This window comes from Carcharhinus amblyrhynchos, chromosome 15 (assembly GCF_965287045.1).
Source record: "Carcharhinus amblyrhynchos chromosome 15, sCarAmb.v2.hapA, whole genome shotgun sequence".
NCBI classification, from domain to species: domain Eukaryota; kingdom Metazoa; phylum Chordata; class Chondrichthyes; order Carcharhiniformes; family Carcharhinidae; genus Carcharhinus; species Carcharhinus amblyrhynchos.
This window is the reverse complement of record NC_137338.1, coordinates 28,314,181-28,327,245: the sequence shown is the minus strand read 5'-3', so window position 1 is coordinate 28,327,245 and position 13,065 is coordinate 28,314,181. Positions and strand designations below refer to the sequence as shown.

General features: G+C 41.9%; 1 protein-coding gene across 3 annotated transcripts in view; it reads right to left on the bottom strand.

Moving 5' to 3' along the window:
- Positions 1–6,082, bottom strand: part of dop1b (DOP1 leucine zipper like protein B) — a 136,291-nt gene extending 130,209 nt beyond the window's left edge. For all 3 annotated transcript variants that reach the window (XM_080203680.1, XM_080203681.1, XM_080203682.1), the window contains exon 1: positions 5,917–6,082. The gene's annotated coding sequence lies outside the window, so the exon portion shown is untranslated. The remainder of the gene's footprint in view (positions 1–5,916) is intronic.
- Between the last annotated feature and the right edge of the window lie 6,983 nt (positions 6,083–13,065).

The window sequence follows — 13,065 nt, the reverse complement described above, 5'->3', positions numbered from 1 at the left end:
ATCCACCACAACTTGCCTGATGGCACAGTGTCTAGCACTGCTGCCTCACAATGTCAGGGACACAGATTCAATTCCCAGCTTGGGTCACTGTGTGTGGAGTTTGCATGTTCTCCCCACGTCCACATGGGTTTCCTCCACATGCTCCAGTTTCCTCCCACATTCTGAAATACGTGCTGGTTAGGTGCATTGACCCAAACAGGCACTGGAGTGTGGCGACTAGGAGAATTTCACAGTAACTTCATTGCAGTGTTAATGTAAGCCTTACTTGTGACTAATAAATAAACTTTAAATTCATGTTTAGATTGATTTTCAGAGTTGATTGAAGTAAAAACTAGAATAAAGTGAAATTTTGTCTTTTTTTGATGAGGTCATTCAGTAAATGAATGTCATTTGGTTTGTTCATCTCCATGGCTATCATAAAAACACAATAAAGGGCAGTAAAAATCAGTTAATAGTGCAGTCAATTTTCAGAATCTGAAAAGGGGGTTCAGCTGGCAAACTGTATTGCTGTAGTGAGGCCGATAAACCAGGGTTCAATTATTGCAGTCTTTAAACCTGATTAATAAAAATTCCTTCTGCAAGTTGGGCCGCTTATTTTGTTAATAATTTTGTGATTAAAAGATTAAAAAGTTAAAGTAAAGTTTATTTATTAGTGTCACAAGCAGGTTTACATTAACACTGCAATGAAGTTACCGTGCAAATCCCCAAGTCACCACACTCTGGCACCCGTTCAGATACACTGAGGGATAATTTAGCATGGCCAATTCACCTAACCTGCATATCTTTGGACTGTGGGAGGAAACCGGAGCAGCCGGAGGAAACACACGCAGACACAGAGTATGCGTAAACTCCACACAGACAGTGACCCAAGCCAGGAATCGAACGCAGGATCCTGGTGCTATGAGGCAGCAGCGCTAACCACTGTGATGTTAAAATGCACGACAAGCAAATGTACACAAGAAGTGGAGCAATCTCATTCATAGTCAGAGGAGATCAAAAGAACGTGTTATCGGACAGCGCAAACTAACAACATTGCAAAATAATTAATATTCTGTGGCAGAAGTTAATGGCTTTGAAATACATCATTTTCCAATGTTTGTAATCTTAGAAATACATAATCTTATTGGTCCACCCAAAGGTGATCAGGACCTAACCCCCATATAGAACGAAGTAAGTTTCAACCTTAGTGGCACTCGTCACAGAAGCAAAAAGGTTCGTTCCAGGAACACCAATGCAGCACTCCACTATCAGGAGGGGCTGCTTCCTCAGATATGACAATAAACCACGACTGCCCTTTCACACAAATGTGAAAGCACTATTTTGAACAAAGGACCTCTTTTGGATCTTCTGGCCAATATTTATTTTAAACTAACATCACATCAAAAAAAAATCTCTTTGCTATTGGTGGGACTTACTGTATTTGAATTTGCTGCCATACTTCCTACAATATAACATTTCAATAAAGTATTTCATTGGCCGTAAACCAATTTGGGGAGTCCTGAGGCCACAACGGGCACTATGTCTGTGTGAATCCTGGGATTTTAAGATACAAGGAGCCATTAGCTTTCAAATATTCTTTTCAGAGATCAAGCTTTCCCCTCGCCATCCCATGTCCAATAATCCAGTTGAAATGAAAAACTTATCATTGACATAGAAACCATGAAGTCAAGTTCCCATCCTCTCACTCTGCAGTGCACCAAGTTATGGTTATTTATTGGTTTTAGTCCCATGCAGAGTAAAACCCCATGGTGCAAACATCAAAGGGTTCAATATGACATTTTGAATCAGTAATGTGCCATACACCATGTTGGTATGTGCATAGTAGTCAGTGCCTGCTTAAAACTGGCATTATGCCTTCTGTGTTTGCAATTTGGAATCTAAAGTCCATCCACCCTCTTGAAATTGGTTTCTAACTAACTTCCCATGTGCTGTGGATGCTGCACCTTGTTTTTTTTGGGTGCAAGTGGTGTTAAAAGGTTTTTTTTCAATTCATTTGTGGGACATGGTGTTGCTGGTTGGCTAGCCAGTATTTATTACCCATCCCTAATTGCTCTTGGAGGAGGGCAGTTGAGAGTCAACCACGTTTCTGTGGCTGTGGAATCACACGTAGGCCAGACCAGGAATCTCATAAGGAGGAGGAGAAGGAGAGACAGAAGAAGCAACAGTGGCATCCATGGCTGCATATTAAGACTGCAGGCCAATGCTAGCCCTCCCTTGATATCCTATTCACCTCTCCAAGACTCACTTGGGCCAGTAGACAACTTCCATCCTTTCCAGGAGGTATATACTGTTTCTTCAGGCATGACTGGCACTACTTCAGTATAAAGTCTCACAACACCAAGTTAAAGTCCAACAGGTTTATTTGGTAACACAAGCCACAAGCTTTCGAAGCACTGCCCCTTCATCAGGCAAGTGGGAGTTGTGTTCTCAAACAGGGCACATATAGACACAAACTCAATTTACAAGATAATGGTTGGAAAGCAAGTTTTTACAGGTAATCAAGTCTTAAAAAGGTACAGACAATGTGAGTGGAGAGAGGGTTAAGTACAGGTTAAAGAGATGTGTATTGTCCCCAGCCAGGACAGTTAGTGAGATTTTGCAAGTCTAGGCAAATCATGGGAGTTACAAATAGTGTGACATGAATCCAAGATCCCGGTTGAGGCCATCCTCATGTGTGCAGAACTTGGCTATCAATTTCTGTTCAGCCATTCTGCATTGTCATGCGTCGTGAAGGCTGCCTTGGAGATCTTGGAACGTTGCGAGGCTGGATAACCCTTAGTCAGAGCTCTGACAACAGGTCATCCAGGCTCGAAACACTGGCTCTATTCTCTCTCCACAAACGCTGTCAGGCCTGCTAAGATTTTCCAGCATTTTCTGTTTTTGTTGCAACAATGTAAACGAGTCTCAGTAAATTCCAACCTGTGCGGCACACTCCAGAGCACAATTTAATATTTATTAAAGTACTGGACTTAAATTGTAACTTAATACTCGAAAAATTAAAGCACCATGCACCATTAGCACTGACTTATTAAACTCCATGTCAAGCCACTGTGCCAGTTAAGCCACTTCAGTTGATATAATATAGATGTCAACTGCCAAAAAGGTACATGGATAGATTGCAGATGGCAAATTACAAGTCTTAATAAAAACTGTCCAAATGAAAAAAATGCCAGACAAATTCACCACATCACATCTAGACATTCCGCTTCCTTAACAAGATAGTTTTGGACTTGAAAGTGATCCTTCAGTAGAGGTGTATTCTGTGAACTGCACAATCCTGTAGTGATAGATCGGTGAGTTATTAATTAACTGACAACACCACAAGAGATGTATATAAAATTAATGCATCCATCACACAGGAATGCTCACGTACAGAAATTTGGAGGAGAACATACCTTTAGTCAATCACTACAGAAATGACTCTCGGCCCATCGAGTCTGCACTGACTATATCACCCACTAAAGTCACGCTAACCCCATTTTCCTGCACTTGTCCCATACCTTTGAATATTATGATATTTCAAGCGCTCATCCAAATATTTTAAGGGTTCTGAGGTTTGTGGCTTTGACTACCTCCCCAGGTAATGCATTCCAGATCCCCACCACCCTCAAGTGAAAATGTTTTTTCCTCAAATCCCCTCCAACTCTTACGCCCCTTACCCTAAGGCTATGTCCCCTCGTGACTGACACCCCCAACCAAGGGGAAGATCAGAGAAAGAGAGGGATAAGGTGACGCATGCATTTGAAAACAAATATGAGAATGGAAGTCATGCTGACTTCTCCACAAGGCATAAACATTCCAAATTTTAAAAAAAAATACAATTTAAAATTATATTAAGAGTTGGGGCTGTTCTGCTTAGATAAAAAGGAGGTCAACAGGAGTTGGATGGAGATAAGAGTCTGAACAGAGTAGATAGGGAGAATCTACTCCCCTCTCATGAAACAACCAAGAATGAGAGTGCACAGATTTAAACTGATTGGCAAAAGAAGCAAAAGCAATAAGTTTTTTTGGGTTTTTTTTAGGGTCTGGAATGCTTTTCCTCAGGGAGCAGTGGAGGCAGGTTCAATGGAAGCATTCAAAAATAAATTAGAGCATTAGTTGAAAATGAAGATTATGTAGGATTACAGGGAGAAGACAGGAGAATGGCACTAAATGAGTTGTTCATTCAGACAGCCGGCGTGGACATAGTGGGCCAAATGGCCTCCTTTTGCACTGGAACAATTCTGTGATCCTGCGCTTACTGAAAATACATTTAAAAATTCAAAACAAAATTACTGGAATGTAACAGTTACCAAAGAAAAGTGATGCAAACAACAAAGCGAAAGATTCTTAACTAAAATTTCCTCTCAGTTAAATTGTCCAAAATGAAAAAGTTTCTAAAGCAAGAGTCATAGAATCATAGAATCCTACAGTGCAGAAGGAGGCCATTCTGCCCATCGAGTTTGCACCAACCACAATCCCACCCAGATCCTATTCCCATAAACCCACATATTTACCCTTCTAATCCCTCTGACACTAGGATCAGTTTAGCACGGCCAATCAACCTAACCTGCACATCTTTGGACTATGGGATGAAACCAATGCACCGGGAGGAAACCCACACAGACACAGGGAGAATGTGCAAACCCCACACAGTGACCCGAGTCCCTGGCGCTAAGACCACTGTGCCACCGTGCTGTATGAAGGGCCGAGATAGAAAGTCATAGAGCTTTACAGCACAGAAAGAGGCCCTTTCGTCCATCATGACTGCACCCACCATATAACACCTATCTATTCTATTCCCATTTTCAAGCACTCAGACCATAGCCTCATACACTATAGCGCTTCAAATGCTCATCTAAATACTTCTTACATGTTGTGAAGGTTCCCGTCTCTACCACCCTTTCAAACAATTCAGATTCCCAACACACACTGGGTGAAAAAGGTTTTTCCTCAAACTCCTTCTGCCCCTTACCTTAAATCCTGGTCACTGGCCTCTCTACAAAAGGGGAAAGGTTTAGAACATGAGAACAAGGAACAGGAGTAGGCCATTTGGCTCATCGAGCCTGCTCCGCCATTCAATAAGATCATGGCTGATCTTTTCATGGATTAATCTCCACTTATCCACCCGTTCACAATAACCCTTAATTCCTTTACTTACTTTACTTCCAATCTACAACGTCTCTGTCCCTCATAAATTGTGCATACCTCAAGCAAGTCCCCTCTCAGCCTTCTCTGCTCCAGGAGAAAACTAAATCTAACTAGCACGCTACACAATACAGGAATAAGTACTGGAAAAGCTGTAAACAAGAGTGGTCATACAACAGGCAGTTTATATTATGTTCTAACAAGTGAAGTGACAGGATTTACTTATAAACAAATGTTTGGGGAGAAAATACATCGCTAAATCTGAAAGAAAATAAGGGGAGCGGGACCTGAAATGTTTGTCTATTTTATTGATAGGAGTAAATGTGAAAGCAAAAAGTGTGAAAAGCCAGAGGAAAATTTATTTCAACGCCTACAATTAAATGGGGCCAATTTCCAGAGCTAAAATCAGCAGAAGAGGGAAAACAGCAAGATTGAAAGTCAAGTTCACATCTTTGCATATAAACAAACAAAAGTGCAATCACTCTAAGCTGCGGGCACAATGTAACCAGTTAGCCCGTCGCTGGCTACATTCTTCCCAGAATCGTTCAAACATTTGAGCCTGACAGCTCAACCGTGTGGGATGATACAAACGCCAAACATTATTACAAAACGCCACCTTTTGAAACAGGGCCAGCTCAAGGGCAAAATTAAATTAAATTAATGGTTCTCTGCTCACTTCCACAGCCCGACAGAGACACGTACACACACACAAAGAGAGAAACACTGCAAAAGATGGAAGAGGGTAGAGAATCAGACACAATAAAGCAGCAATGCGAAGCAGTTACTCACCAGTAGCCTGCCTGATAAACAACACCATTAAGGATTGGACTGTGCACTGGCTCCAGGAGGCTTTATTCACTAAAGATCCCACTAACTGCAGCTCTCAGCCCAGGCTCTGCACTGCAGCTGCCTCTGTTTAAACAACCAGCGCTGACATTTCCGCCTCTCCGCCAGAGCTCAGTGAAAGGGGGAGGGAAAAGGGGAGGTTCACTAATACACTGACTGGCAGCAGCAGCCAGGGCGTTCCCCGGCTGTCTCGCCACTCTTCCTCCTTCCACTCATCTCACTTGGGCGAAGCGTCCCTCCCACGTTCGCTCCGAGACCCCCGGTTTGCATTGAAACCACTCACCGATGTGGCACAACCCAATGCCAGCCTATCCGACAGGCTGATCACCCTCCCATATGGGCGAGCCCTTTCCCACATGAGAAATGGCGCCGGGATTTGGGGGGGGGAAAGAAGGTTACACTTTGTATATCTAACCCTGCTTATCCTTCAGTCACAATATTCCTTGATAAACAATCTGGGCAGGTTTTTCCAGAAAATTCCACCCAAGGTCAACAGACCTTTCCATGGTCTACCCCTCACCCGCTCCGATGCCTGTGGCGGGTGCAACAGGAAAATTCACTCCTTTGATTTGATTTATTATTGTCACGTGTATTGGCATACAGTGAAAAGTATTGTTTCTTGCACAGTATACAAAGCATATTGTGCATGGAGTACATAGGGAGGAGAGGGTGCAGAATATAGTGTTACAGATATAGCTAGGGTGTAGAGAAGGATGTCCTCCACTACGCTTCCTGAAGTCAATGACTATCTCCTTCATTTTACTGACATTGAGGGAGAAATTATTGCAAAACATGCAAGAATTCTATTGTTTAAATCATCTTGAATCACTTTACAGCTCTTGCACCTGAATTTTACCCCATCCACCCCCTTGTTCCTCCATACGTATCTTCCAGTTCTGAGGATGGATAGCGTCTGAAGGGTGAACAATTTTTTCCCTCTACAACTGAAGATTTGCAGAACTTTTGGGAAGGTGGGGGGAAGGACAGGGAAGTGAGACTATCTGGGTCAGCCTACAAAAGAGCTATCAGAGATTTAATGGGCTGAATGGCCTACTCTGTACTGTCTTATTCTACAATTCCGTGACTTGCTACTAATCTACTGAGTTTTTTATTTGTGTTTCAATATTCCAGCACCTTCATGGGGTCGTTTTTAAAGTAATTTTTTCATGTTCTGTCTTATGTGCCCCAAGTTCAGTTTTCTGAACCCACTTTATCTCCAAGAAAAAGTTTGTTTGAATCCACAAAACGTTCTGCCGTGCCTCAGACAACTTGCTGCTGAAATCTTGTGCCTTCATGACCTTCATAATATACTGTAATAAGATCATAAGACATAGGAGCAGAATTACGCCACTCGGCCCATCGAGTCTGCTTCACCCTTTAGGCATGGCTGGTATTTTTCTCATCCCCATTCTCCTGCCTTTTCCCTATAACCCCTGATCCCATTATTAATCAATAACCTATCTATCTCTGTATTAAAGACACTCAATGACCTGGCCTCCACAGCCACCTGCAGCAAAGAGTTCCACAAAGGAAGCATCAAATGAAGAAAGAAGATTGTTTCTACTGTTCATTAGCAGGTAGAATCTACTATTCCTGTTGTGGCCAGGACCTTAGGTAGCAATGAGAATATCATTACTCTTTAGAAGCTGAGAGAACATTCTAGAGTTTGCGAATACATAATGCAATCCAGAGGTTGGTGCTGATGATTCCACTTTCCTTTCTGGGTACACTGTTGAACTGCTCCTAGTCTACAATCAATTAGAAATCACTGAACTGATGAAAACCTGTCCCTCTATGATATTAGTCTCTCTGTAAAAGACATTGAAACATTTTACCATATTGAGTGAGCTGCTGTTATGATGAGGAGGGGAATAACAATGGATATATATACATGGAAATATTGGACTCTGGAAAAGTCAAGAGTTTTATACTTTTAAAATGGGAAGGTGGTTGGGAATGCACAGCTATTCACTGACAGAAATGGCTGCACGGTGTTTCTCTAAGGGACCGTGGAACCCTCCTCATTTCCATACAGGATACTTCTAAAAGCATCCAAAGATTAATAACCCAGTAAAGATAAAGGAACATAGTAACTATCTCTTCACTAGGACCCTAAGAGATAGGGCAAGGGAGAGGGTAAGTTACTCTGTCAGAGAGTCAGGGCAGACTTGACAGGCCAAATGGCCTCCTCCTACATTGTAGGGATTCTATGATTCTGTCTGCTAATAAACAGTGGAAATAATCTTCTTTCTTCATTTAATTCTTCCTTTGTTTTATGACTCAGGGTGCAATCTTACCAGCCGTCATGCCACCCTCCCGCTGCAGTGCGGTGAGCCAAATCTCTGTTCACTGCAGCGGGATGGGAAAATCCCACCAGTGTAACATTCTAGCCTTAGTTTTCCAGTAGATGTGTCCCTTTGTTAGATTCATTTGATGACACTGGGACAACCCAATATCTTTTTATTGGATCATTCTAAAGGGGAGACAGGATCACAAACAGGTCAGGACTGATCACATCAACAAGAGGTTTCTGGGTTCGCACTAATAATTTGCACAAAATCAAATTCACTGAGAGCCCTTTCTGGAAAATCCAGCATAAATTCTGGTGATTTAAATTTATGTTACATTCTTAGTCAGAAATAGATTATTGTTTCATCCCCGGCCGACTCCAGGCCAAGAGGCTAATTCTATGCCAATTGCACATTATAAGACTAATTCTAGAACACGATTGGTGCATGTTAGAGACTGGCGACCTTGTTGAATTAATAAGAGCATTCTTGTCCAGAAATCAAAAGGCCACTGCTTGAAGCTCCATTCTCGAGATAAGTACATAATTCAAGATAGTGTTGGCAAGTCAGCTACAACTCTCACCAACATTTACAGACGCACCATTGAAAGCATTTTTTCTGGTTGTATAACATCTTGGTATAGCTACTGTCTGCCCAAGGCTGCAAAAAACTACAAAAGGTTGTGAATGTAGCCCAATCCATCACGCAAAACAGCCTCCCATCTATTGACTCTGTCTACACTTCCCGCTGCCTCGGCAAAGTAGCCAGCATAATTAAGGATCCCACGCACCCTGGACATTCTCTCTTCTACCTTCTTCCATTGAGAAAAAGATACAAAAGTCTAAGGTCACATACCAACTGACTCAAGGACAGCATCTTCCCTGATGCCATCAGACTTTTGAATGGACCTACCTTGCATTAAGTTGATCTTTCTCCACACCCTAGCTATGACTGTAACACAACATTCTGCACTCTGTCATTTCCTTCTCTATGAACGGTATGCTCTATATAGCACACAAGAAGCAATACTTTTCGCTGCATACTAATGCATGTGACAATAATAAATCAAATCAAATAAATGGAGGTCCTGTTTGCGCTTTTGGGTAAATATAAAAGAAGCCATTGCAATATTTGAAGAGGAACAGGCAGTTCTCTCTGAGAGCTCAATGACCCTGTTTCCTGACTACTGTCAAAGAGCAAAGCAGAGTACTCACAAACTCAGTGTCACCATTGACTCTGAGTTGATTCCTTCCAAGATCGCAACATTCACTCTTCCGTCACTGATGCAGTGTGTGTGCCACCTAGAGCAACTCTGCAGCATTTGCCATCTGCAGCAACTCACCAAGGCTTCTTCGACAGCATGTTCCAAACTCACAACCGCTACCTCTTAGGATAAGGACAGCCAGTGCTTACAAAGACCTCTACCTCCAATTCAACATATTCAACATATACTTCAGTTCCTTTATTGACATTGGGTCAAATTCTTTCCTTACTACACTGAGAGAGAAAATCTACCAAATGATTGCAATGGTTCAGGAATATGACTCGCCGTCACTTTCTCAACAGGGGTGGGCAATAACAATATTCATATCCAGCAATGAGTTTTTAAAACACCTATGTGCAACGGGCAAGATTCAGGACTGGAAATAATTTCTTTTTCTCATGTAGAAAAAGTGGATTTGGTTCCAGCTAAAATGAATCGTCTGGAATTTAACTTCGAGTTGCCCAGGCTGGAGACACAGGAGTTACCTGGAGGGGGGCAGCAAGATGTATCTCCAATTGCTGTAATGAGATCCAAAACACTTCTCCAATGAATCTTCCCTATCTGTCTAGAAAAGCCATTTGAAAGCTACCAACAGAGGGAGCACCTGCTCTCCCACTGCGTAGGACTATCAGCTGACCAATGGTTTTGCAACACTGGTTTATTTTCAAAAGAAAGGGTGTTGATGATACTGCAAATGTTTCTTCCAGGGTATTTGTGACAATGTTCCTGCCTGTAAATGTTGATCAGAAAGACCCAATGTCCAAGCCTACAATAACAGAAAATAGATTATGGACTCAGATTTTAACTCAAGGGCAATTGTGCTGCCAACTGAGGCGAGCAAACTCTTTCCAACACAAGACAATAATGTAGAATGTAAGCTTAGATAACTCCTGCAGAGCTTTGCTTGCATTTCCCTTGGTTGTGATAAGAAAGAGAAATAATTGCATTCAGAAAGGACCTTTCCCAACCTCAGCAATGTCTCGGGGATCTCGGTCAATGGATTGCTCCTGAAGTGTTATGACCATTATTGTACTGGTGGAAGTGACAACCACTCTGCTCAAAGTAAGCTCCCAGAAACGACGAAAATAAGTAACACACAAGACCATTTTGGGAGTGTAATTACCTCAATGAGGCCCATGAACCTCTTGGAGTATGAGCTCCCTGATTGAGGTTAAGATTGCCTGTCCAATCAGGGAGTTTCACATGTATATACATAATGAGGTGTGTCAGGGCCACTAACACTCTGGATTCAGACTTTGTAGCTGCAGTGCTCTTAGGAGTGGAATTGAGGGACTCTGGTGAAAAGACACTGACCTCTGAGGAGGTATTTTGGGGGACAGACTTTGGAAAAAAACAACAGGAGAAAACTCTCTTTCTCAGAATGGTAGCTAAAACTACAGAATATACACCACAGAAACAAGCCTTTAGGTCCAACCAGTTCATACCGCCATTTACACTGCAGTCGAACCTCCTCCCATCTTTCTTCATCTAATTCTATCTGCATAATCCTCTCTTCCCTTCTGCTGCATATACCTATATTGCATCCTTTAAATATAACAAAACTCCCCTCCTCAACTAATCCCTGTGTGAGTTCCTCCTTCACACCATTCTCGGTAAAGGCATTTCTTCTAAGATTCCAATTTAATTTCTTGGAAACTACCTTCTGTTGATAGTCACTGCTTTTGCTCTTCCCCTTATGTATAAAGACTCTCCTTGTGCCTACTCTATTAAAACCTTTTGTAATTTTAAAGACCTTCCTTCAGCCTGCTCTTTTCAAGAGTGGGGAAACAAACTGTTAATCCTTCCTGAAAGGGTATTTACCTGGCAGTTCTGGTATCATCCTGGCAAGTCTTTTTTTTGCACCCTCTCCAGTGCTTCTATATTCTTTTAATAATATGGCAGAACTATGCACAGTCTTCCAAGAATGATTACATGCTGTAAGATTTTTAATGTCAGCCTGAATGGATAAGTTGTCATTTAACATTGCACAAAAGATGGCATCTTTGACAATACAGCAATCTTTAGCACTTCAGTGTAGTGCCAGCCTAACTTACATGCAAACATCCTGGAGTGTTTACTGATTCAGGGAAGCATCTGAAGAGGGTGTTTGTTGTGTCGACTTTAATGATATGGAATAAGTAAAATAAAAATGGTTAATAATGAGAGACAAACAAAATGGTGTTAGTTACAATGACGAGACAGAGTACAGGAATGAAATAGAGAATCTGGTGAACTGGTGCGGCAACAATAATCTCTTCCTCAATGTCAACAAAATGAAGGAGATTGTCATCAACTTCAGGAAGTGTAAAGAAAAACAAGCCCTGACTACATCAACAGGGACGAAGTAGGAAGGGCCGACAACTTCAAGTTTTTAGGTGTCCAGGTTACCAACCACCTGTCCTGGTCCCCCCCATGCTGACACTGTAATTAAGAAAGCCCACTAATGCCTCTACTTTTGCAGAAGACTAAGGAAATTTGGTGTGTCGGCTACATCTTACCATCTTTTACAGATGCAGCATAGAAATCATTCTTTCTGATTGTATCACAGCTTGGTATAGCTCCTGCTTTGTCCAAGACCGCAAGAAACTACAAAGGGTCATGAACGAAGTCCAGTCCATCACGCAAACCAGCCTTCCATCCATTGACTCTGTCTATACTTCCCAAAGCAGCCAGCATAATTAAGGACCTCATGTACCCTGGACATTCTCTCTTCCACTTTCTTCCATCGGGGAAAAGATACAAGCGTCTGAAGTCACGTACCAATTGACTAAAAGCCTTTTCCCTGCTGCTGTCAGACTTTTGAATGGACTTACCTTGCATTAAGATGATCTTTCTCTATAATCTAGCTATGACTGTAATGCTGCACTTGCACTCTCTCGTTTCCTTCTCTATGAACAGTATGTTTTGTCTGTATACTGCGCAAGAATCAATACTTTACACTGTATGTTAATACGTGACAATAATAAATCAAATCAAATCCAGTTAGATACATAATCCCTTTCACTTCTTGGTGTTCTTCCTTCTATTGGATCTGCAGGCTCACTCCTCTCCAGTGCCTGTGCAATTATCTGAGTACAGAAACTCCAGCATCATTACTCCTTATCAGTAACTCACGACTGTTCTCAAACTGTCTGCTTATCAGTAACCTGCAGAACGAGTTCAAACTCATTTGCAATTCCAGTTTAGCACTGCACAACCTGAAACCTACTAACCTGATGTTTTCTCTAATAGTTTTGAAAATGTACATCTGCTTACACTTTACTTACTGCCCCCTTACATTCAATGGCAACAGTGCTAAGAACTAAGCTAAGAATAATTTAGCACAGTTTTAACAATAAACTTTAACATTTTTCCTGAAGTTATTGAATAGATTGGGCCAATGAAAATGAGCCAACTGGATTCTAGCAAAATATTATCAAGACAATTACACCGGGCATCCATCAATATCAGAGCTTCCCAAACTGTGCGTCATGACCACCTGTGGGGTTCAGAGACGTGATTTTGGGGTCGCACATTCCAAAATGGCATGATGGCACAGTG